The sequence below is a fragment of the Hemitrygon akajei genome, chromosome 25 (genome assembly GCF_048418815.1).
Source record: "Hemitrygon akajei chromosome 25, sHemAka1.3, whole genome shotgun sequence".
NCBI lineage: Eukaryota > Metazoa > Chordata > Chondrichthyes > Myliobatiformes > Dasyatidae > Hemitrygon > Hemitrygon akajei.
Window position 1 is genome coordinate 59,700,243 of NC_133148.1, and position 27,884 is coordinate 59,728,126.

The following is a 27,884-nucleotide window of genomic DNA, read 5'->3' on the forward strand; positions in this document are numbered from 1 at the left end:
TGTTGTGGATTCCAGCAGAGAAAGTAGATCAAGGAAGGGATGTAATAGACCGATAGTATGACGTTGCAAAAATATACTGTTACGTACTCGTGACATGACAGTGGCACCCTTGTCACGTGACTGGGGTTGAATCTATACTGGACTTGAGGTAATGGCCTTGTGATGGTGGAGTGACGTCATTTTCCCGCCAGTAGAGATCATGTGACAGGTTTTTTTTGCAGTGTATAAGAGGAGGACCCCTCCCTGTGAGGTGGGGCAGTTCGTGTCTGGATTTGCCATGTTGACGTCATGCCACTGCGTGATTTAATGTGATGACGCAGTTTAGTTGAAAGATGAAGTTTTATCTAATGCCTAAAGTTTAAAAGGTCATTGCCAGCAGTTTCTTTACAATACTGTTGGTTAAGAATCAGTGGAGAGTGAAGATCGGAGTTCGGGAGTTAAAAATCGAGGAGAATCGAATTTCGACGGTGAAACAGGTTCGACCTTGTGTGATCCTCATTCGGAAGGATTTCGTTGACTAGTCTTGTGTTAATCTCTGGGAAATACCAGAAAAGATTGAGAATTGTGTGGAAGAGAAGGTCAGTGCCTTTAAGCTGTTACGTTTCATAAAATTCTTCGTGGGAAGAGTTCGACTTTGGAAACTGAAGAAAAACGACGTGGAAGAGAATTTACATCGCCTTAAAAAGTCTCTCCTTTTAAATGGACTGTGAGCATTTTGAACTTTTGGCAATACCGCTTAAAAGAATTGTTTTTGCAACATCGCTTTAAGAACTGTTTGAGCTGCATCGCTTTAAGAACTGTTAAGCTGCCGCACAGCAGCTGATTTCCGGTTACGTTAGTGTTTGTTTACTTTTGGGGGGGTTTGTTTTCAGTGTTTAATAAACGTGCTATTTGTTATAAAAACCCTTGCCTAACTCACATATATTTATTGTTGCCTGAATACGTAACATAAATATGGGGGCTGCGTCCGGATTTGATCGTTTGAGTTTAAATGCTTGTTAACTTTTGAGTCGGTGTTTTGGAAACGGGGATTACTCGATCCTTTTGTTTGATTGGCTTGTGAGTGGTATTCGGCAACGATGAATATTGATGAGTTTCTGGATTCGCCAGGCGCGGAGTTATTAGCGAAGGCGAAAAAGACTGAGGTGTCTGAGATAGCTAGTAGATTGCAACTTAAAGGTATTTTGCAGACTACCTCTAAGGCTGTAATACAGAGAAAAATCATGTCACACTTTGTGGATTCGGGTGATTTTGATGAATCGATTTTAGAATCGTTTCCAATAAGTAATCCTGAGATGCAGTTGCAAATCGAACAAATGATGTTAGGGCGTTGTAAATTAGAGGCTGAACAAAAACAGAGAGATTTTGAATTGCGATGGAGGAATTAAGGACTGGGAAACGGTCTTCCGGTTCTAGAAAACCGTTTGTTGCTAGTCAAGAAATTAAATTGGTCCCTCCATTTAGTGCAACAGAAGTGGAAAGATATTTTCAACATTTTGAAACTATTGCTCGGATGTCAGAGTGGCCAAAAGATAAATGGTCAGTGCTGTTACAGAGTGTAATTAAAGAAAAAGCACAACAACTTTACACAGCTTTAACTGCTGCGCAAGCACTTCATTATGATAATGTGAAGATGCATAATCTCAAAGCGTACGAATTAGTCCCAGAAGCTTATAGGGAAAGATTTAGAAGTTTGAAGAAGTCTGTGGAAAAGACTTACGTGGAATTTGCCTATGATAAAGCCGTGTGTTTTGAGAGATGGGTTTCTTCTAAAAAATTAAATGGGGACTATGATACATTGAGAGAGCTGATTTTAATTGAGGAATTTAAAAGACGCATTCCTGTTGAAGTAAGGACCTACTTAAATTAGAGGGTAACTGATAAATTGCAGGACTGTGCTAGATTAGCTGATGAGTATGTTTTAATCCATAAGAGTAAATTTCCTCAGGGCAGAATATTTAAGAGGAAAAATAACATGGAGACTCAAGGTAAATCAGAAATTAAATCAGAGATTAATGAGAAAGGTAAGGAGGAAGTAAAACCTGTGAAGGAAAGACAGTTTGGTCTTATTTGTAACTATTGTAAGAAGCCTGGCCGTGTAACAGCTAACTGTTTCAAATTGAAAAAGAAAGAGAAGGAAGCAGTTCCAGATGCTTGTGTGCAACATACTGAAGCACCTGTAAAATTACAGGGTTTGGTAAACACAAATGAGGTTTTGTTAGAGTCTGACCAAGTTGGAAAGGGATATGATCATTTTATAACTGAAGGGTTTGTATCCTTGAAAGAAGGGTCTACTCTGGTGCCAATAAAAATCCTGAGGGATACTGGAGCTTCTCAATCACTGATGTTAGACAGTGTGTTGAAGTTTAATGAAGAGTCTGATACTGGTGAGGTAAATTACATAAGTGGTGTTGGGAGTGATTTTATGCCTGTACATTTACATAAAGTAAATTTAAAGTCAGGGTTAGTTACATGATTTGTTAAAGTAGGATTACAGCATAGCTTACCTGTGAAGGGTATTTCTTTATTGTTAGGTAATGACTTGGCAGGTGGAAAAGTTTTTCCTGAAGTGCATTTGACAATGGAGTCAGAGGAGCCTGAAATGAATTCTAACACAGATTCTTCCTGTGTTGTGACTAGAGCTATGGCTAAAAAGATTGATGTGCAGAATGAGGCTGTTACTCAGGACTGTTCAACTCAGGATTCGAGTTTTGAGGATGTGTCAGAGACTTTCTTACCTTCGTTGTTTGAACAAGATTCTGGGAGTAAGTCTGACTATGAAGATTTATCTCTGTCTCGGAAGGAGATGATAGCAGAGCAGAATAGAGATCCTGAGATTGTAAAATTAAGTGAACAAGCTTTACTAGGTAGTGAAATTGAGAAGGTGCCAGTAGGATATTACTTGGAAAAAGGAGTGTTGATGAGGAAGTGGAGGTCACCTACAATTCCTGCAAGTGAGGAATGGAATGTTGTTTACCAGGTAGTTGTTCCAAAAGTTTATCGGAATGAGATTTTGACTTTAGCTCATAGTGTGCCTTTAGGTGGACATCAAGGGGTAAGGAAAACTGTGGACAAGATTTTAAAACATTTTTACTGGCCTGGTCTAAGAAAAGATGTGGCGATGTTTTGTAAAACGTGCCATACTTGTCAAATTGTGCGTAAACCAAATCAAGTTACATCAGTAGCTCCATTACAACCTATTCCAGCATTTGGTGAACCGTTTTCTAAAGTCATTGTAGATTGTGTTGGTCCATTACCAAAGACAAACACTGGTTATCAGTATTTATTGACTGTCATGTGTACTTCGTCTAGGTTTCCAGAGGCAGTACCACGTAGGAATATAAAAGCTAAAACTGTGACAAAGGCTCTTATAAAATTCTTTACTTATTTTGGATTACCTAAGGAAATACAAACTGATCAAGGCAGTAATGTTATGTCTGGATTGTTTCAACGGATAGTTTATAAATTGGGAGCTAAGCAAATCACTTCGTCTGCATACCATCCAGAGTCGCAAGGTGCCTTGGAGAGGATTTATTCTACCCTCAAGAATATGATTAGGACATATTGTGTGGAAAATGAAAGTGACAGGGATGAGAGTATAAACTTAATTTTATTTGCAATAAGGGAATCGGTACAGGAATCTTTAGGTTTTAGTCCATTTGAACGTGTTTGGGCATAGAGTTAGAGGACCTTTAGCTTCATTGAAAGAACAGTGGATTAGTAAGGAAGTACACACTAATTTGTTGGACTATGTTTTGAAATTTAAGGACAGGTTACATAAAGCTTGTAGCTTAGCCAAGGAAAATTTAAAGTTGGCTCAGGAGAAAATGAAAACTTGGTATGATAAAGAAGCTAGGATGAGGATTTTCAAGCCTGGAGATAAGGTGTTGGTTCTTTTCCCAGTGCAGACAAATCCTTTACAAGCTAGATATCATGGTCCTTATGAAATTGTGTCTAGAATCAATGATGTGGATAACGTAATAAAAACTCCAGCTCGTAGAATGTCAACACAACTTTGCCATATAAATATGATAAAACCATATTATGAGAAACAATCTGATACTGTGACTGTTGTGGTTAGTGAGAATGAGTTTGATTTAACTAGGAACATGATAGATGATTCATCTGACTTTCATTCTAAATCCAACATTGTTTCTGTTAAGTTACCAAATTCAACCATTCTGGAAAATATGGATGAGAAATTAGCACATTTACAGCTAGAGCAGAAACAACAGATGAAGGAATTAATTTTTAAATAAAAGGATTTGTTTCCAGATGTTCCGAGAAGGATTACTATAGCTTTACATGATGTAGATGTTGGAGATGCCAAACCTATCAAACAACATCCATATAGGATGAACATGGAAAAATGTGAACTTGCTGAGAAAGAAATTGAATACATGTTAGAGAATGATACTATTAGACATTCTAACTCGAATTGGAGTTCGCCATGTGTTATGGTGCCAAAACCAGATGGTAGTATTAGGTTTTGTACGGACTATAGGAAGGTGAATGCTGTAACGAAAACAGATGCATATCCAATTCCTAGAGTAGATGATTGTGTAGATGAAGTTGGAAAAGCAAAGTTCTTTACAAAGATTGATTTATTGAAAGGGTATTGGTGTGTTCCATTAACGGACAGAGGTAGAGAGATTTCTACATTTGCAACTCCATCTGGGTTATATGAGTATAATGTTCTTCCATTTCGGATGAAGAATGCCCCAGGTACTTTCCAGAGGATGATTAACTCTGTGATTCAGGGATTGAAAGATACTGATGCTTATATTGATGATTTAGTGACAGGAAATGAGACTTGGGAAGCACACATTATTGCTGTGGAGAAATTGTTTGAAAGGCTTTCAAAAGCTAACTTAACTATTAATTTAGCTAAGAGTGAATTTGGACATGCCACGGTGACTTATCGTTATGTTGTGGGTCAAGGTAAGGTAGTTCCTGTTCAGGCAAAAGTTCGGGTAATTTTAGGGACTCCCACTCCAACGGAGGAAAAAACTCTCAGAAGATTCTTGGCAATGGTAGGATATTATCGAAAATTTTGTAAGAATTTTGCTAATGTTTCCTTTCCATTATCTAATCTTTTGCAAAAGAATGTGAAGTTTGTGTGGACAGTGCCTTGTCAAGAAGCATTTGAAAAATTGAAAACAATGATATGTCAACAACCTGTGCTTAAGGCACCTGACTTTGAAAAACCTTTTTCATTGGCTGTAGATGCTAGTGATGAGGCTGCGGGAGCAGTATTAATGCAAATGAATGAGGGTGATGAGGTTGATCATCCAGTAGCTTACTTTTCTAAGAAATTTAATAAGCATCAAAGAAACTATTCGACAATAGAGAAAGAATTGTTATCTCTTGTTTTAGCTTTAGAATATTTTGAGGTATATGTTGGTACAACTCAAAAACCACTTATTGTTTACACTGATCATAATCCGTTAGTTTTCCTGAGTAAGATGAAAAACAAAAACAGAAGATTATTAAATTGGAGTTTGATGTTACAAGAGTACAATATTGTGATAACTCATATTAAAGGTAAAGATAATGTAGTTGCTGATTGTCTATCTCGATGTTGAATGTACAATGTAATTTTTTATGGAGTGTTTTTTTTTCATTGTAACACTGCTACTGTATTGTGAATTTTAAGATGTTCTGCGAGGGTATTGTATATTGTGTATGCTATAAAATTTATACTTTTGTTTTTCTTGTAAATAATTTTTGAAATTTTTGTTCTTGTCAGACCAAAAATGTTTTTTTGGAGGGAGGTGTTACGTACTCGTGACATGACAGTGGTACACTTGTCACGTGACTGGGGTTGAAGCTATACTGGACTTGAGGTAATAGTCTTGTGATGATGGAGTGACGTCATTTTCCCGCCAGTAGAGATCATGTGACAGGTTTTTTTTACAGGGTATAAGAGGAGGACCCCTCCCTGTGAGGTGTGGCAGTTTGTGGCTGGATTTGCCATGTTGACTTCATGCCACTGCGTGATTTAATCTGATGACGCAGTTTAGTTGAAAGATGAAGTTTTATCTAATGCCTAAAGTTTAAAAGGTCATCGCCAGCAGTTTCTTTACAATACTGTTGGTTAAGAATCAGTGGAGAGTGAAGATCGGAGTTCGGGAGTTAAAGATCGAGGAGAATCGAATTTCGACGGTGAAACTGGTTCGACCTTGTGTGATCCTCATTCGGAAGGATTTCGTTGACTATTCTTGTGTTAATCTCTGGGAAATACCAGAAAAGATTGAGAATAGTGTGGAAGAGAAGGTCAGTGCCTTTATGCAGTTACGTTTCATAAAATTCTTCGTGAGAAGAGTTCGACTTTGGAAACTGAAGAAAAACGACGTGGAAGACAATTTAAATCGCCTTAAAAAGTCTCTCCTTTTAAATGGACTGTGAGCATTTTGAACTTTTGGCAATACCACTTTAAAGAACTGTTTTTGCAACATCGCTTTAAGAACTGTTTGAGCTGCATCGCTTTAAGAACTGTTAAACTGCCGCACAGCAGCTGATTTCCGGTTACGTTAGTGTTTGTTTACTTTTGTGGGGTTTGTTTTCAGTGTTTAATAAACGTGCTATTTGTTATAAAAACCCTTGCCTAACTCACATATATTTATTGTTGCCTGAATACGTAACAATACATAATTATTCTGTCTAAACCCTACTCCGCAATGTACCCCTGCGAAATAAAATGTATCTTTTGCACTGAACAAAAACAGAAGACTTTCAAAAAATTTATGTGAGCTCGAAAGAGGGCGAGCTCATCAAAAGAAACAGAGCTGGGAAAGCAATGTAGAAACACATTCTAACTAACATCAGAAGGCATAGTTGAATATTTTTAAAATAGCGAGTGTCCTGATTGAACGCTGGACACAATTGATATAATATAAATATTATTTTACTATATTATGAATCTGAAATTTCCAGTTTGTCGTACAGTGAGTATTTGCGTGAAAGATCATGAAAAGAAAGAAATGTTATCATATTGCGACAGAACTGGTCGACATACTAAAGCAATTATAGGGTTATTAAAGGGACATTTAAAAAGAAGAGACACTGATTAGCCCAAAGATATTTTTATTATTTTGATGCTGGAGGAGAAGAGAGAACAGGCGGAGGTTCATAAAATAATAAATTACATACATAATATAGAAAGCTCAAGCATTGTTCCCACTGATAACATCTCTGTGCGCTGGTTAGTGTGAGGAGAGAGCAGTTCAACTGAAGCATTGTTTAACACAGAGGATATTGCACGGAGGATAGTGTAGTTGCGAAATGAGTGACGTGCAGCTGAAGCCAGAAAGGAATAACATATCATTTAAATTACATTACGATGCTAATATCGAAACAAAATTCGTGTAGGGATATTCGATGAACACAGGTAAAACGAAATTACAAATATTGGTACAGCAGCCGGAAGGAATATGAAAAACGAAAATCCATGATATTTTAATAACGAAAACTATCATGTAGTACTCAATAGCACGTGGATATATAAAAAAGAAGAAAATAAAACCATTGTCTATCATCCTTTTTGGATGGCACATATTCCTTTTCATCGCTTATCCTCAGGAATAATTCAGAAAGACTAAAAGCAGAACAGAGTGCTCTGACAGAATTGCTAAATTTAATGCTAACAGCATAACAGTTAAAAATGGAACCAGGGCTTTACAATATACCCCACCAAAAGATTAATGTTTTGATCACTTCGAGATAATTTGTCATTCGTTCATTCATAACATCGTTTTCAAAGGAATTTTGAAAACGCTCAGAACCTCCAACACATTTGTAAATATATTGACATATTTCACGAGTGAGATAGTCGTAAAACTCCAGGGGTTACATAGGCCATATTCTCCCGGGGTCTCCTGACACTTTGAGACCTCCTTACGCCACCATCTACTTCTTCAGACTAAGATACTCTTGCTCCATCCTGTAAAGTTCCCCCGATCGATTACTTGTGCCTTCCGGCAACTTGACTGCTCTGCCACTTATCTGAGCTCAGCTTCCTTTCCAGTTATTTCGGAGCCCAGTCTGACTGTATGGTGCAGCTGCAGACCTGCCTGTCCACTACTCGTGTACACCATTTCAGCAGCCTCGGCGTGAGAAGAGTTGGGACTCTCTTCCTCAATTTTTGGGGAGTTATCATGGGTACATTTTCTTTTACTCAGAGAGTGGTGAGTGCGTGGAAAACGCACCCGGCGGTGGTGGTGGAGGCGAAAGCGATAGGGTCTTTCAAGAACGCCTGGGTGGATACTTGGAGCTCTGGAAAATAGAAAGTTATGGGTAAGCCTCAGTGATTGTAAGGTAAGGACACGTTCGGCACAGCTTTGTCGGCCGAAGGGCTTGTATTATGCGGTATGTTTTCGAAGTTTCTTATTTCCTCTCTGTTATCAAAAGGCAGCATATATCACACCCTTATTTCCTCATCCTTCGAGCCCGTATTCCATTCAGGAATGGGACGTCGGTGAAATCTTACAGTGGGAGAAATATCCAGAAGCTTGTGAAAGCTACAGTAATGGCAGTGGACAGGAAATCGGCGTAAACTTCCAAAATAGTTGGTGAGAGATTGATGAGGAGAAAATGCAAAAACTTTTGAGAAAGATTTCAGTTGCCAATAATTTCTGTTATGTTACGGCAACAATAAATATTGAACTGAGACGGGTTTTTAGAATAAAAGAAACAGTTATGTAAAATCAGCTCAACAACAAATAAAAATAAACAATGGACTAACTTAACTGGAAGTTAATGTCTATACGGCAAGTCGAACAGTTCTTAAAGCGATAAATGCGAACACAGTTCTGAAAAATGGTAAATGCCGAAGTCCAAATGATTTACACAACCAATTAGAAAGAAATCCCTGAAGTAACGAATTCCTCGACGACGTGACGTTACTGCTCATCGCAGTCGAAATATGCCTTGCCCAAAGTATTTATGACGAAGGAATTAAAAGACGGCTTAAAGAACTGACTTCTTCCTTGACGAATCACGCTGCCCCAACTCTTTATGCCCTTAAATAAGACAGGAGTTTTCTCCTTTGCAGGTTACTATTTCCTTGAACGAGGATTCAATACGGTCGATCCTGTAGTGTACTGCCGATGTCACCAACTTTTCTCGATCCGTTGGATTTTCTGTACTTCGGTAAATTCTTCATCTCTGACTGGACCAAAACTGGCAGCACTGTGGCGAAATTGCCGGCAATAAACATTGAGACTTAATAAGAAAGTAAAACTCCACTTTAAAGCAAAACTGCGTCATGAGAAGGATACGCTGTATAACGGAGAAACTTAAAAAACTCCTGCGTCACAGCAAGGCATCCCCATTTTATACCTGTTGGAACAGGCTATTATATGACCTCTCACTGGTGGGAAAATTACATCATTTGACCTCAGACTGTCGGGAAATTACATCACCCCACTATCAGAAGACGATTACATCATGCTCATCAGATACCCAATTACGTCATCGTTATAAGAGAGTCACAAGATATCAACGGGGTATGTAACATTTCATAAAACGAGAGAGAGAGGTCAAGCAACCGCACAGAAGCATACCGGTTAGTACAACGTTGTACTGTACTTATAGCATATATTATTACATATAACTTATATACTCAATACGCACCTCTGCTTGTAAAGGGATTACGTTTGGTCGTCTTTAGACAGCTGATGGGCTATTGTAAACTATAACGCGATTAGGATCGGATTTTATCTGGTGATTGCCGGGCTGCCTAGCTCGAAGTGCAAAAAGGGCAAATTTTTGACTGTATCTCATGAAATAAACAAGTAATCAAACAAACAAAATAAGTAAATAATTAAGAATCGGCATGCTCCACAAATCAAATATTAGATGCGAAGTCGGGATGAATTTATATTATTAAACAATATATTAAACGGTAAAGGATGACAGATAAATTCAACTAAACGCCCACGCAAATTGTATTTTTTCAGAACCCATCAAACTGATTACAATGCATCCCCGGAGCTCCTTCATTACTGCATCGATTGGTTAATCCTTCTCATAGGAAAAGGTGACAAAAAAATTACCGTAACATCATATCCGATTATATTTCCTTTATTTTTACGTAATCAAACTAATTTCTACCCAGTGTTCACAGAGAAGGTGCAGAGTTAAAAAAAAAACAGCAGAGGAAGGAATGTAAGCTTGCAGCAGTTAGATAAAAAATAAATAATTCATTCTAAATTGAGTAAAATTATTCACTTCTGGATTGCGCTGAATTCACAATGAGACCTTCTTTCATTTGGGACGCTCTCATTTCCTGATATAAACTTCTTTTTTCGTTTCCCTCTTGTTTGCTTGCATAGCTAATAATAGAAGAGCTATGAATGACGCTCTTTAACTTTACCAACATATTAAACATGTTTTCCTGTTTTTGTAACTTCTTGGGATAGAATTATTATTAATACTCGGATCTCCGTTGCACTGTGGTCATTTCACTGCATATTACAGTGGGTTGTTATACTTTGGAACAAAATCTCTTATCTCTCTCCGATAATGAGCGACACACCCAGTAGTCCAAGGCCAAGACCTTGCATTCCAGTGTCCCAAATTGCATCTTGATCTTGGGAGTCATTAATCAAACCATGCGGAAAACGTCCACTTGGATAGTACTACATCATATTCTGCTGAATAATCGCAAAAAACAACGTTGATCTGGTTTTATTTGACTATTTCTGAGTCTCTAACTCAGAAAATTGGTGCGTGAGAAATTCGTTCAAAATAGGGGACAATTTGCTGATTAATCTCAACATCATGGAAAAGAGTCATTATTCCCTATCCTGACATTACTATTTACGTCTTTGCATAGTTCCATTATATTGATCAGCTTGATCAGCGAGAGTTGTCAGCTCAAATTTACGAAAGAACAGCGCTGCATCAAAAGAGAGAATTTTGTTTGTCTGCAGTTACTAACGTAAATTGATTATTTTCATTTCACATGACAATTATAAAAGACAGAAACTTTGGGAACACAGCTGGCGAGGAAACTTGCGAAAAACGAAGAATGAAGAGTCCAAGAGAGGGAATTACATATTTTCTTTGCTCCTGGCAAAACAGTGCTTCCTGTGAACTCAGTGTTTCCTTCACGTCACAACAGCCTATAAACAAATAATCACTACTTCCAAACACCTCATTAATCGGTAAGTTATTCAGAGAAAAGCTATGTTCATCGTTTGAAAGTAAACACGTCGAAGTATCGTGCACTGCGCAGCGTGCTCATTTCTGCTTTTGAGATCAATTCTGCCGCTTCGAAATTCTATCAGAAGTCCACATCAGGGATGAGTAAAGACTGTTATTGCATCTTTTACTGTACTCACAGTTCGTTACACTCCCGTTTACTCTGCCTCGATGAGCAAGCGGAATTTATTGACAGTGTTCTCCACGAGAATGTCGGCTGTCCCGTATTCCTTCGCCTATGCGTGGCGCTGCGGTGTTAAAAGTCAGCTCGTAAAGTGCTTGACTCCTTTGTTTTGCCCTGCAACGATCGGGTTCGCAAAATTTCATTTCCTGCACTACGTCTGAACGCCTTGACCTATTGTGTCTTTAGTGATTCAGCACCTGCGTTGCCTGATATGATTGGTCGGTTTGTTCAAGGGTATGTGTATTTATCCTAAGGTATTGTGTCTCCACTCTGTGGTCGCAGAAGTAGAGAGTCAAACAGGGTGATTATGAAGACCTGTCTCACGCCGCTCCTCATTGTTGTGTTTTTTCTGGGTAAAATGTTCCTTCACTGTAATATTTATTTCAGATCTGCCTAAATGTCTGTAAATACGTTTTATTTTCTATTTATGTAACCATGTTGTTCGAAGTAGAGCATATTATCTTTTTTTTTTAATTTTACTGTTAGATAGGAGCCTTCAAGACACCGTAGAGCAGTCATTGGATGCAATGACAATCGAAGAAGGAAGGAATATCACCCTAAACTGTACTTTGAAAACAAATGTTGCATCCCCGAATGTTTTCTGGTACAGTCAGCGATCCAGACAGCGACCTCAATATTTGATTCGGATCATGGGAAGGATAGTAAACCGAAATGAAGATGTAACCGACCGATTATCTGCTTCCTATGATGACAGTAAAAAATATTCCGAACTCTCGATTAAGAATGCCATAATCTCTGACTCAGCCACGTACCTCTGCGCGATGAGCACACAGTGCTATAAAACTCAAATATCTCGAACAAAAACCCACTTTCACAGTTTCTTCGAGAGCTCGATAGAGGGCGAACAAATCAAGGTTAATGTAAATGCTAAATGAATTCTAAAGGTTAAGTCCCATGCTTTCATATCATGTCACAGCGACATCTATCAACAGTGACGTATACACTTGGCATTTGCAATGGATGTTTTTGTTCTTCGATGGCTGTAACTTTCTTCAAAGCCACTTCATTTTCAGTGATTCCTATGTGTTAATTTATCTGAATATTCACCATTTCACATCGGAAGCTGCAATAATGATCAGTACGGATACATGAATACTTTTAATGGGAATTTTAATATAGAAAAGGGCAAATCGTTGCCATAAGAATCGCACATATTCTATCAACATTATACTTCAAAATGTGAAGAAGCTATCGTTTTGTGAAATCACACAGAAACAATCATGCGCCTTTTAATTTCAGTCAAGGAATAAATCTCACTTTGCTGGATTGTTGTGCTGAATCTCGTTTATTTTCGCGAGAGGCTTACCTATTTAAACGCCAGCGTCAGATTGTTTCCGACATAAATAAACGCTGTGTATTTGCAACCAGCGGTGATCTGAGTCAAGATCAATTGCGTTTACCGTCAGTTTTCATTCGTGCACATACAAATAATTTAAAGCTCTCATTATATTTCGATTGACTACTATTACAGGCCAAAGCACTGTACAATTGGCAATATGAATGGCGTTTCCTCACTGAAAGTAGCTCACTTAATTTTGAGCTGTGTTGATACCAAGCGTCTTGATTATCTGAAGCATTGTACTGAAAGTAAGAGACTCTAAATAAATTAATATACACGTTCTAACCTATCAAGACTACTGAACATTTTGAATGAACACAGCGCTTATGCACCAAAATCTACGTATTGGTTATGCACGATAATTGTTATTAATCTCTCATTTAAACGTTGAGTGCATATTCAGATTTAGTAATTCGTCATCTCATTTGTCCTAAAATTGTCGCATCTGTATTCTGTCGTTCAATTGATAATTTTAAGTTACGAATCGAAAACACTGTACGACACCTTTCGATGAATAAGGCAATACATCTTTAACTGGCAGATTGCCCTACTGTCTGTTCATTCCATTTTGTTGAATTACGTGAAATATATAATAAGTTGCTTTTATCATGATTCAAGTACTTTGCACTGGAAAGTTGTATTTTCTGTTTTTGGTTACTGGGAAAATAGCCACGAGAAAATATAAAATGTATCATTTCAATCCTAAAATTAAATTTTAAAGAACTAGCCTTTTCTCATTGTGCGAAATAAATACAGTTCATAATCTGGACAGACAGTTAATAAATCTGTTAAATTCTTATCACTTCAGTTCACTTTGCATGACTCAGTTAATATGCAGATGCTTGTCACATTCTTACATTCGATAGAGGCCTCCTCCACCAATCCAGTCATCACTGAGAAGGTTATTGTAATTCCCGCCCCAAAATATGGTCACCGAACGGTGCAGGATTGAACGTTGTTGCCGTTGCGCTCATACGTCACTTATGTTTCAGTTCGTCTGAGCATTGTTATTCAGCTAATATCTGACGTGGCTACATGCAATTGTTCCACGACGTAGAACTAAGGAAGGTGAAAGAGGACGTGCATTTATTTTGCATTTTTTTCCATCTGTGCATTACTCTCACCGCTAAATTGGAAGCAAAAAGAAACCCATAAAGTAGCTTTCCGTCCACCAATATGCTTTCTACAAAACTCGACAATAATTTAATTTACAAAAAGTTCCAGACTTCCCCTGAAACTCGAATATATATACGTTATTATTGTTGAGACGCCACTATTATATTGACTGCATTTAACAGATAGTGGATTCAAAGCCAGATAACCTTGCAGAATCATCTGCTCTCAATAATTTCAATTGTTGGTTGATGGCAGTTTTTCGCTATCAGTTCAAAAGTAGATAGCCCATCGTGATCCCACTAAGTAGTAATCAGAAACGGCTGATCTTCTTCAGCTCATAATTTTCAAATACTCGCGGATTGCTTCTCCAGTGTCTATGAAGTGATCGTTGTAAGTCCACTAATCACATACACGCTTTTGCATATTTTGGAATAGCAGATAATGCAAATTATAGGTACTAAAGGGAGTTTCACTCATCCATTCCCAGTGCATAATCAGGCAAGATTGCAATTCATCAGCTTTCAGTCTCCCTTGAACTTAAACAACAGCAACAAAAATAGCGTGACATAGGTTGTGCAGGAATGCACTAGCATAAAACAGTTCCCCGAAGTGGTCTGTGTGACCACAGTGTAAAGATAATTAATCCTGATGCAATTTGTTTTAAGGATTCTGCCTCAAAATTTGTCGGAAGAAACAGTTGCACTGAAACTTCAAACTTTAAACTAAATTTATTATGAAATTACGCACATATCTCACATGTCTCCTTCAGATTCTGAAGTGCAATTTGTTCTTTTGCGTCAGCAATGCATAACGATTATGATGCATTACCACAAGAAGTATATATTTAATAAATAATTGAAATAGCTGTGCAAAATGTGCGGGAAGAGATATTAAGGCAGTGTTTTGGGCTGAATGTCTATCGGAAATCTGACGGCAGATTCCTGAAAGTTAAGTGTGACGGCAGTCCTCGGTGATGGTAACTGGGGAGGAGTCCTCTATGACTCCTTTATTCGAAGTACCGCCTTCTACAGGTATCCTGGATTCTTCTGAGTGTTGTGGCAATGTTGAAGCTGGCTGAGCTTAAAATATTCTGCGGTTATTTTGTTTGTTTTACTTTGTTCCAATACAGTTCCCTATCATATCAGACACATACGCAACCAGTTATAATGGTCCACAAATATCTCTTGAAATTACTGTGTGTATTTGATGGAGTACCAATTCTCAAGCCTCCTGTGACATTTAGCCGCTGTAATGCCTTATTTGTAATTGTGCCAAGTATAAATCCACAGAGATGTCGACAGCCACGCATTTCAAACTGCTTCTCCTTTCCAGCTCTGATTCCTCGATAAAGATTGGTATGTGTTCCATCGCCTTCAATTCCTGAAGTGTAAAATTAATTTTGGTCTTTCTAAGACAGCACTTAAGCCGCTGATCTCTTTAGCTGCCGTACGCCTCTTCGTCGCTATCTGAAATTATGCAATCTATATCTATTTTGCCGTCAAATTTAACTTAGAGATTAGAGTTCTGCGAAGCGTCAGAATCGTGTTTGCTGTAAGGATCGAGAAGGTATGATTGAATTGCGGCACTGTTGATCGTCAGCGACGATGAGATGTTCTTTCCAGATGGTTTACCAGGGCGTGTCCCGTTTATGAGATCTAATCCAGTTGCAGGAGGAGGATCTGAGAACCAGGCTTTGGACTTGTTGATTAAAGCTGAACAATGCTGATGGCTGAGATGAAAAGCATCCCAAGACTGATATTGTGAATCCAACATTAACTGTAAAATGATCGGCTCCTAGTACACGATAAAGGGTTGACACAACTGATTGTAGTTATTCCCAGACGTTTCTGTAATATATCCATTAGCGATGGAATGCGGCGAAAATCTTAAAACAATGAAGAAATAGTTCCTTATGTGCCAAATTCAGAGACATTTGATAACGATGCAGTTAAGGAATGCATCACTTAAATTTAGTATTTTTGAAATTTCTATGCAGATATAACTGCATCAGCAGAATAATCTGGAATATGTTGATGCCTGGATTTTTTTTTTAAATTTGTTTGTCAGCAACTATAGCCGTGGACACAAATCGGCCGAGAAGAAATACCTGTTGGAGCTGTTGTACTTCCGCCTTTACATCATACTTTAATTGGCTAATACATGACGCGTAGAAACACTGCATTCTGTACAAAAGCAGAGCTCCAGCTCGTTGAGAGGACTCAGCAAATCACATCATCTTCTGCAAGTGCAATCTAGCAAATATCTGAGAAGAAGATAGACAATATAAATTTTACCATTTTCAGTGGTGTGCACGATAACAGGACGAACTGCAAGCGCCCCTCCCATCGATTGCCCAGTAAGGTGTGAGTGCAAATACTCAGTGCCACTGCAAGCAACTGTACCAAATAAAATCTTGGCTTCCTTCATGTCTCAAAGACGTCTACGCAAATAATCAAAGCTACTATCTTTTCGATAAGTTCTGAAGTTATTCAGAGAAATGTTGCGCGGAAGAAGTTCATGCTCGTTTCAGCGTTTTTATATGAAATCTGATCTCCCTATTTTCTGTCTGAAATCGACTAGAGATGTTTACTGCCTGATACTATCTCCATTTTGGTACACTTACTTCGTTGCATTGCCTTTCATACCACTGTCATAATCTGCCTCGACGTGGAAACGTAGTTTGAAGACAGTTTTCTCCTAGAAGCCCTCCAGCTACATCAACTTCACTCACCGCCTAGCGGCACTGTGCAGTTAATGTTGGCACACAAAGACGTTACATCATTTTTACCTGTCTTTGCCGGTTGAGAACCGAACTGTCGAATCCTGCACCACGATTGAAAGCCTTTTGTCACAGATTTGATACTGTTAGTTTGCTCTTGAGGTTGGTTGAAATGATCAGATTTTGCTGTATTTTCAATCCGACATCGCGTTTCCACTGCACTATCCCATAATTACAGATTCTGTTGGAAATATAGATTATGATTTATTATTTATTTCATAGTTACACTGGGATGATCAAGACATTGTGAACAGTTACTCGATTAAACAACCTTCCATGAAAACAGTAAGACAATTTTGAATTTAATTTTTCAACCAACTGGTGCTCTCCCAGATATGTTCCTGAACAGACAACAAGCAAAGCAAAATAATTGTTGCAGATTCCAGCACAGAAAGTAAGTCATGGGTAAGGGCATGTTCGGCACAGCTTTGTGAGCCGAAGGGCTTATATTGTGCAGCATGTTTTCCAAGTTTCTTATTTCCTCTTTCTTATCAAAAGGCAGTAAATATATCACCGTTATTTCGTCATCCTTCGAGTCCGTATTCCATTCAGGAATGGGACGGCGGTGTAACCGTTTTTGCTACTGCGGGATCAGCCTCCTCACGTCCCCACAGACCTTCTTACTACCTGTAGGGTCCATGGCAGCCTCTGCGTCAACATGCACCACTTGTCTTGCCTCATCATACTTCGTATTCCATCTCGCTCCAGGAGCCTCCGAATGTCTAGGATAATTATTACTGTCCCCTCCTCTTTTTATATAACCATACAACAGTTACAGCACGGAAAAAGGTCATCACGGCCCTTCGAGTCCGTGCCGAAGGCTTACTCTTACAACTATTAGACAGTTAAGATAGAACTCCCATGGCTGACCCTGACCAACAGACGGCCTCAAATGTATCAAACACTCGAGGATTTAGCTTCAAGCAAAGCAGTTAAAAGTTTGAAGTTGATTCATGATTGTAATTTTTGCTTTTTAACACGCAGAGTGGTGGATGTTTGGGATAGGCTGTCAAGGATGATGGTGGCGGCAGATACGACAGTGATTGTTAAAGAGTATTGCAGACAAACACAGGAATGTGCAGAGAATGGATTCATGTGCATGCAGAAGAGACTTCTTCTGTTGATTATTATCAAAAATGCATATTAAATCCACTGTGTTTCAATGTTATAAAACAATAAAACATGAAAATTTCCAAGGGGAGTAAATACCTTTTTATAGACACTGTAAATAAGGTCGTAAAGGGAGTTATTCCTTTTTTACATAGGCCTTCATAAATCACAGTATTGAGGAGAGGAGATGGGATGTTGAGGCCTAATTTTTAGTATTGTGTGCAGTTTTGGTCACCTACCTACAAGAAAGATGTAAATAAGGTTGAAAGAGTGCAGAGAAAATTTACAAAGATGTCGCTGGGTCTGGAGGACTAGAGTTATAAGGTGAGACTAAATAGGTCAGAAATGTATTCATTGAAACGTACAAGATTAATGGGAGATTTGATGGAGGTGTACAGAATTAATAGAGGTATAGACAAGGTAAATGCAAGCAGGCTTTTTCCAACGAGATTGGGTGGGGTAGCAATTAGAGGTCATGGGCTAAGACTGCAAGATGAAATATTTAAGGGCAACAAGAAGGCAAACCTCTTTAGAGCGGGGTGAGAGTGTGGAATGTGCTCACAGCACAGATGGTGAATCCGAGCTAGATTCCAACGTTGAAGAGAAGTTTGGATAGATATATGGATGGGGTGGGTATGGAGCCTATGGACCAAGTGAAGGTTGAAGGGAGCAGGCAGTTTAAATAGTTCAGCAAGGACTAGATGGACCGAAGGACCTATTTTTTATATGACCTTACGTGCAGGACATTTATGTTTGAGTGGGGGGTGCCTGGGAATTTCAGCTGGTGAGGAAGCTTTAACAGAGAAGCCAAGTGCTTACAGGAAAACATGCGTATAATCTAAAAGCCGGCATATGTCTGTGAACATTGAAGCGACACAATCCTTACATCTTACTTATGAAATGCCTCTCGGAAGATCTGGTACGCGCCGATGTTGTGCTTAAATACCGTCGGCGTTACCTTCTTCATCTGCCTGCTGTTCGCTAACAGCTGGAGTATCTGCATCAAAAACTTCCCCGCCCTTTCCTCCTCACCCGCGCCTCCAGCTGGACTTCGTAACAGTACAGAACTTCCTCCATCCTCACTTTTGTCCCCGATGGAGGGTAATCGCTGATAAGCGGATTTATAGAGCGACTCAGTTTACAGTAGTTCTTCACGAATATTCAATATTACACGCAGAATCCAAGGAACGAAGACAGGGTGCTCAAAGAATGGGGCCTTCGCTAGCTGGTTACCGCCTCTATCTTAGACGGATCAATAGCTACACTATACAGGCAGAAATGGTGCCTATCAGAGATGGCAAAATTAACATCTTAGCTACTGATTCAAATGAACAGCCCTTCAGAATGAAATTGCTGTAATCATTTTTATGTAGCTATCCGGAAAATGTTAAGTTTTATACATGTTGTCTAGTGTAATAAGATGCAGTACGGGAGGACAGCATCCGGGACAGCTAAACATGCACGATATCAACAGAAGTCATCATATCCCCGATTATAGCCAAGACTTTAAGATGAGAAAACCCGATAGATGGGACGCCTCAATATGATAATACAACACTGAAAGGAGACATTCTGTACGTTTCTGAGAATTTCCTCCTTGTCTATAGTATAAGTCTCTTAGTTCTGCTCACTGTGTAGTCAAACAAAAATATCGACAGTAATTCTGGTTTACGTTGTCAAGCGGGTGTATGTGTGGAAAGAAGATCCAAGCTGCAGACCTGAGTTGTTCACTTCCCGAGCGATAGTTTGGATATCCTTAAATGATCTGACTCACTTTCAACCACTAGCTTATTTGTAAATACTTCTTCGGATTGAAAAAATGAGCTTCAGTTTTCTGCTTATTCCATTGGCTAATTTGAAATCTAGCAGCTTCAAAGGATGACGGAATTATTCATTCAGACGAATGTCTGTCAGCACGCAAAGAATGAGGTTCAAATGACGACTATTATGTATAATAGACCTGGGAACAGAAATCAACTGGAACCAACTGAAGCTATTCCTGATTATTTTTTAAACTTACAGAACTTCTTGCCCTGTTGCCCTCAATCTACCTAATTTGATATGCATCAATGTATTTGGTTCATTCTACATAAGATTTGCATACAACATATACGGCGTGACCAAATTAATACACAAGTTGTTTAACGGTAAATACTGTGTACAAGGGTTGGTGCAATACTGAGGGGTTCAAGCAGATGTTTGCTGCTGTTGAAGTAAAGCTTGAAATATATTCATTGAATACGCTACTTGTTAATTCCACGTTTAATAAAAATTCTCTATATCGTCAACCCCAACAGAATTAAAGGCGCCACAAAGCCACCAGGAACTGTTTATTTTTTATTCTTTACTTTGGGATCATTTTGGGATCGTTAGCTCAGGGGGTATGGTTTCGATACCCAATGACGATCAAGCTGCAGTCCGTTTTTGCCGCGATAAATTTTACAGTGGGAGAAATATCCAGAAGCTGGTAAAAGCTATTGTAATGGCGACAGACAGGAAATCGGCGTAAATATCCAAAATAGTTGCTGAGAGATTGATGAGGACAAACTGCAAAACTTTTGAGAAAGATTTCAGTTAACAATAATTTCTGTAATGTTACGGCAACAATAAAGATATAATTGAGACGGTTTTTTTAATAAACAAAGAAACAGTTATGTAAAATCAGGTCAACAACAAATAAAATAAACAAAGGAGTAACTCAACAGGAAGGTAATGTCTATACGGTAATTCGAACAGTTCTTAAAGCGGTAATAGCGAACACAGTTCTGAAAAATGGTAAATGCAAAAGTCCAAATGTAGAGACTTTCCTGAAGTAACGATTTCGTCGACGACGTGACTTTGCTGCTCATCGCAGTCGAAATATGCCTTGCCCAAAGGATTTATGACGAAGGAAGTAAAAGACGGCTTAAAGAATTGACTTTTTCCTTGATGAATCACGCTGCCCCAACTCTTTCTGCCCTTAAATAAGACAGGGGTTGTCTCCGTTGCAGGTTACTATTTCCTTGAACGAGGATTCAATAAGGTCGATCCTGTAGTTTACCGCCGATGACACCAATTTTTCTCAGTCCTTTGGGTTTTCCGTACTTCGGTAAATTCTTCACTCTCTGACTGGACTAAAACTGGCAGCACTGTGGCGAAATTGCCGGCAATAAACATTGAGACTTAAGATAGAAAGTAATACTCCAGTTTAAAACAAAACTGCGTCATGAGAAGAATATGCTGCATAACGGAGTAACTTAAAAAATTCATGCTTCAAAGCAAGGCATTCCCATTTTATATCTGTTGGAACAGGCCATTATATGACCTCTGACTGGTGGGAAAATTACATCATGTGACCTCACACAGGCGGGTAATTACATCACCCCGCCAGCAGAAGAGGATCACATCCTGCTCACTAGATACCCAATTCCGTCATGGTTATAAGAGAGTCACAAGATACCAAAGGGGTCTGTAACATTTCTTAAAAAGAGTGAGAGTTCAAGCAACCGCACAGAAGCATACCGGTTAGTACAACGTTCGACTGTACTTATAACATATATTATAACATATAACTTATATATTCAATCCGCACAACTACTTGTAAAGGGATTGCATTTTTTCCACCGACAACATGACATTTACGTCGTTTACTCTTTGTTCCTCCAACTGCCCAACTTTTGGTCGTCTTTGGACAGCTGATTTACTATTATAAACTATTACGTGATTAGGCTCGGATTTTATCTGGTGATTGCCGGGCTGCCTACCTCGAAGTGCAAAAAGGGCAAATTCCACACTCTATCTCATGAAATAAACAAGTAATCAAACAAACAAAATAAGTAAGAATCGGCATGCTCTACAAATCAAATATTAGGTGCGAAGTCGGGATGAATTTCTATTCTTAAACAATTTTTTTCAACGGTAAAGGATGAGAGATAAATTCAACTAAACGCCCACGCAATTTGTATTTTTGCAGAACCTAACAAACTGATTACAATGCATCCCGGGAGCTCCTTCATTACTGCATCGATTGGTTAATCCTTCTCATGTGAAAAGGTGACAAAAATATTACCGTAACATCAAATCCGATTATACATCTTTTATTTTGACGTATTAAAATTAATTTCTACCTAGTGTTCACAGTGAAGGTGCAGGATGGTAAGAGTGTTCAGCAGCAGAAATGGATTGCACCGTAGTTATCCGAATCTTGCTTTGCACATCGCGACACTCCCACTCAGGCATCGTGAATCCGTTAACAGCAGGAAACAGCTGAGTTTGCGACAGGGTTTTGATTCCAAATTTCCTTTTTTCATTTAGAATTCTATATTTTTGCTCGTCTTACATGTTGAGCATCAATTTCAGAACATGAACAGAGACATGCTATGAGAACATATATTCTGAAGTTTTTTTTGAACATTTCAGTATTGGAGCACAAAATACCCTATCGACTATATTACTCGGAAGGAATGTGATGTCCCAGAGGGTACAAACATTCGAAAAGCAAAGATTGTCTGACTGGAAGTGAGAGTAACTGTAGAGTTAACAATCGTTTTGGAATGTTCCTGAATAGTCGCACTCTTCCATGGCAGGTGACTCATTTCTGCAGTGTCATAATGAGACGCTGTATCTGTTGAATCGTTTTAAACTCCATTACATTGTTTTTATCTGATTGGTTTATTATCCTTTTCTCTTTATCTCCAGAACTATCTATTTGATTGATCGTGCCATAATTTATTTACTTTTAGAAATAATTTGATTCATAGATATTGTAATTAAAATTTAAAAATAACAGCAGAGGAAGAAATGTAAGCTTGGAGCAGTTAGATAAAAATTAAATAATTCATTCCAAATTGAGGAAAATTACTCACTTCTGGATTGAGCTGAGTTCACTATGAGACCTTCTTTCACTTGTGACGCCCTCATTTCCTGATATAAACTTCTGTTTATTTTTTCTTTTCCCTCTTGTTTGTTTTCATAGCGAATAAAAGATGAGCTATTTAATAACGCTCTTTAATTGTACCAACATATTAAACTTGTTCCCTGATTTTGTAACTTCTTGGGATAGAATGCTTCGTCAAAGCTGAAAATGAAACAGTCAATAAGCACATAGGTAACTAACGTATAAGTTCTTTATTTTTCATTTTCCATGTCTGCCTGAATTAATTCCCTATTTGAAACGACGTATGAACCATGTGTGTTAAAGTTGCACCAACATAGTCCATAGGCGTCATAGTAAGAGCGAAAGCAATAAATATTGCAGTGAAAAAAATTCTCAAAAATGTCTGATGATATTAGATTAAATTTAGATTGTTAGTTAATCGTCTTCTTATTCTGAAGGGTTCCCTAACAATTATTATTAATACTCGAGTCTCCGTTGCACTGTGGTCACTAGCTCTGCATATGACACTGGGTCGTAATACTTTGGAACAGAATGTCAGGTATAACACGAATAGCATGAAGTTTTCTTCCACTGCAGAGATGTTGTGTGATCATGCGGATGTTTGTTTCAAGTTGCCTTTCATTTGTGAAATTCAGGACGAGGTATGTAACTTTGAAACTGTTGAATTGAACAAAACCATGCAGTGCCCTATTACGCGGTCCTATTTGAAGATGTGGAAAGAGTCAAACACAGAGACTTAGTAGAAATCATCATAAAGGGCCTCATGCACAACATAATTTTTTTCACTTTACAAAGGCAGATTTACCACGTTCACTTCGAAGACTGTTAATTTCTCAAAGCATATGCACTGTATGAGATCGGCCATCGTTGGAAAATTTCTTTTAAATTAAAGTAAATAGTTTCTGAATCAGAGTATGATGACATATGAGTTATTGTAAAACACGGCGAGGTAGAATGCACTTTCCAAGTCCTTGATTTCGAGAACGTCACAATTTGAAAACACCATCCGTTTAGGTGTTACCTGATAGACATACAATCGAGGACTGGGTTCAATATACTTGATTTGCATTTTTCCACAAGGCCTCTCTTAATGGGTAATTTGTTTACCTCCGATACCTCGAGGTTTTATGATAATTAAAAATCTCTTATCTATTGCCGATAATGAGCGACACACCCAGCAGTCCAAGACCAAGACCTCGCATTCCACTGTCCCAATTTGCTTCTTGATCTCTGCGACTTGTGAGTCATTAATCAAAGCATGCGGAAAACGTCCACTCGGATGGTACTACAACATATCCTGCTGCAAAATCGCTTAAAAAGGTTGATCTGATTTTATTTGACTCTTTCTGAGTCTCTTACTCAGAAAATTGGTGCCTGAGAAATTCATTGAATTCATTGATTATTTTCATTTCACATGACAATTATAAAAGACGGAAACTTTGGGATCACAGCTGGCAAGGAAACTTGCGAAAATCGAAGAATGAAGAGTCCAAGTGAGGGAATTACATATTTTATCTGCTCCTGGTAAAACAGTGCTTCCTGTGAACTCAGTGCTTCCTCCACGTCACAACAGCCTATACACAAATAATCACTACTTCCAAACACATAATTAATTGGTAAGTTACTCAGAGAAAAGCTGCGTTCACCGTTTGCAAGTAAACACGTCGAAGTATCGTGCACTGCGCAGCGTGCTCATTTCTGCTTTGGGTATCAATTCTGCAAGAAATCCGCATCATAGATTAGTAAAGACAGTTACGGCATCTTTTGCTGTTCTCCCAGTTCGTTAAACTCCCATTTACTCTGCCTTGATGAGCAAGCGGAATTTATTGACAGAGTTCTCTACGAGAAATGTCGGCTGCCCCGCATTCCTTCGCCTATGCGTGGCGCTGCGGCGTCTATGTCAGCTCGCAAAGTGCTTTACTCATTTGTTGTGCACTTCTACGATCGGCTTCGCAAAATTTCATTTCCTGCTCTACGTCTGAACGACTTCACCTATTGTGTCTTTAGAGAAAAAGCACCGTGCGTTGCCTGATGTGATTGGTCGGCTTGTTCAAGTGCATGTGTATTTATCCTCTGGCACTGAGTCTCCACTCTGTGGTCCCAGAAGTACAGAGTCAAACAGAGTGATTATGAAGACCTGTCTCACGCTGTTCCTCATTGTTGTGTTTCTTCTGGGTAAGATGTTCCTTCACTGTAATATTCCAGACCTGCCTAATTCTCTGTAAACACGCTTTATTTTCTATTTATGTAACCATGTTGTTCGAAAGAGAACTTATGATCTTTTGTTTTATTATTTTACTGTTAGACTGGAGCCTTCAAGACACAGTAGAACAGTCATTGGATGCAATGATGATCGAGGAAGGAAGGGATATTGCACTAAACTGTACTTTAAAAACAAATGCTGCATCCCCGACTGTTTTCTGGTACAGGCAGCGCCCCAGACAGCAGCCGCAGTATTTGATTCGGATCATCGGAAAGATGGTAAACCGAAATGAAGAAGTGACCGACCGATTATCTGCTTCCTATGATAACAGTAAAAAATATTCCGAACTCTCGATTAAGAACGCCATCGTCTCTGACTCAGCCACGTACCTCTGCGCGATGAGCACACAGTGTTATAAAACACAAATATCTCGAACAAAAACTCACTTTCACAGTTTCTTTGAAATCTCGATAGAGGGCGAACAAATCAAGGTTAATGTAAATGCTAAATTAATTCTAAAGTTTTAGTCCAATCATTTCAAATGAATTCACAGCGTCTACAATCACTAGTGACGTATCCACTTGGCATTTGCAATGGATGTCTTTGTTCTTCAACAATGGCTGTAACTTTCATCGAAGCTACTTCATTTTCAGTGATTCCTATGTGTTACTTAATTTCTCTGAATATTCACCATTTCACATGGGAAGCTGACATAATGATCAGTACGGATACATGAATGCTTTTAATTGGACCGTTAATATCGAAAGTGTCAAAACTTTCCCATAAGAATCGCACATATCCAATCAACATTATACTTCAAAATGTGAAGAAGCTATCGTTCAGTGAAATCACTCAGAAACAATCATGCTGCTTTTGATTTCAGTCAAGGAATCAATCGCACTTTTCTGGATTGTTGTTTTGAATCTCGTTTATTTTCGCGAGAGGCTTCCCTATTTAAACGCCAGCGTCAGATTGTTTCCGATATAAATAAACGCTGTGTATTTGCAAATAGCGGTGCTCTGAGCCACGATCCACTGCGTTTGTCGACAGTTTACATTCGTGCACATACAAATAAGATAAAGTTCGCAATATATTTCGATTGACTACTACTACAATCCAAAGCACTGTACAATTGGCAATATGAATGGCGTTTGTTCTCAGAAATTAGGTCACTTAATTCTGAGCAGGGTTGATACCATGCGTCTTGATTGTCTGAACCATTGTACTTGTTTTGTTTTTCTTTTTTTTTGCAACACTCACAGTAAGAGACTCTAAATAAATTAATATACATGTTCTAACCTATTAAGACTATTGAACATTTTGAATGAACTTACATCGCTTATCCACCAAAATCTACTTATTGGATATGCACGAAAATTGTTATTAATCTCTCAGTTGAACGTTAAGTGCATATTCAGATTTACTAACTCGTCATCGCATTTGTCCTAAAATTGTCCAATATGTATTCTGTCGTTCAATTGATAATTTTAAGCTACGATCAGAAGACACTGTACGACACCTTTCGATGAATACGACCATACATCTTCTGCTGGCAAATTGCCCTTTGTCTGTACATTCCATTTTGTTGAATTTCGTGAAATATATAATGAGCACCTTTTATCTTGATTCAAGTACTTTGTACTCGAAAGTTGTATTGTCTGTTTTTGGTTACTGGGAAAATAGCCACAAGAAAATATAAAATTTATCATTCCAATCATAAAAATAAAATTTAAAAACCTAGCCTTTTCTCATTGTGCGAAATAAATACATTTTCTTATCTGGACAGACTGTTAATAAATCTGTTAAATTCTTATCACCTCAGTTCATTTTGCATGGCTCAGTTAATAAGCAGATGTTTGTCACATTCTTCCATTCGATAGAGGCCTCTTCCTCCAATCCTGTCATTACTGAGAAGGTTTTTGAAATTCACGCCCCAATATATGGTCACCAAAAAGTGCCGGATTAAACGTTGTAGCCGTTGTGCTCATACGTCACTTATGTTTCACCTTGTCTGAGCATTGTTATTGAACTAATATCTGAAGTGGCTACATGCAATTGTTCCACGAGGTAGAGCTAAGGAAGGTGAAAGAGGGCATGAATGTTTTTGCATTTCTTTTCCATCAGTGCATTATCTCACCGCTAAATTGGAAGCAAAAAGAAACCCATAAAGTAGCTTTTCGTCCACTAATATGCTTTCTACAAAACTCGACAAGAAGTTAATTTACAAAAAGTTCCAGACTTCCCCTGAAACATGAATATATATGTACGTTACTATTATTGAGAACCACAATTATATTTCCTGCATTTAACAGATCGTGGAGTCTGAACCGGAGACCCAGCAGAATCATCAGCTCCCAATAATTTCAATTATTGGTTCATGGCAGGTTTTCACTATGAGTTTAAAAGTAGACAGCCCATCGTGATCTCACTAAGTAGTGACCAGAAATGGCAGATCTTCTTCAGCTCATGTTTTTCATGTACTCGCGGGCTGCTTCTCCAGTGTCTATGAGGTTATCGTGTTAAATCCACTAATCACATACTCGCTTTTGCTGGCAACGCATATTTTGAAATAGCAAATAAGGCAAATTATAGACACTAAAGGGACTTTCACTCATCCCTTCCCACTGGATGTTCAGGAAAGATTGCAATTCATCAGTTTTCAATCTCCCTTGAAATTAAACAACAACAAAAACGGCAAAGAAAATACGATGATTATTTTTTTCTTTGAGCAGACACAGATGACGATTTTAATGATCACAATTTTTGGAGAGATTGCTAGAGAGTGACATAGGTTGCGGAGGAATGCACCAGCATAAAACAGTTCCAAGATGTGGTTTGTGTGTCCACAGTATAAAGATAAATAATCCTGCTGCAATTTGTTTTAACGAGTTTGCTTCAAAATTTGTTGGAGGAAACCAAACAGTTGAGCTGAAACTTCAAACATAAAATAAATTTATTATGAAATTACGCACGTCTCACATGCCTCATTGAGATTCTGACGTGCAACTTTTTTTTTGTGTCAGCAGTGCATTGCAATTCATAACAATTATG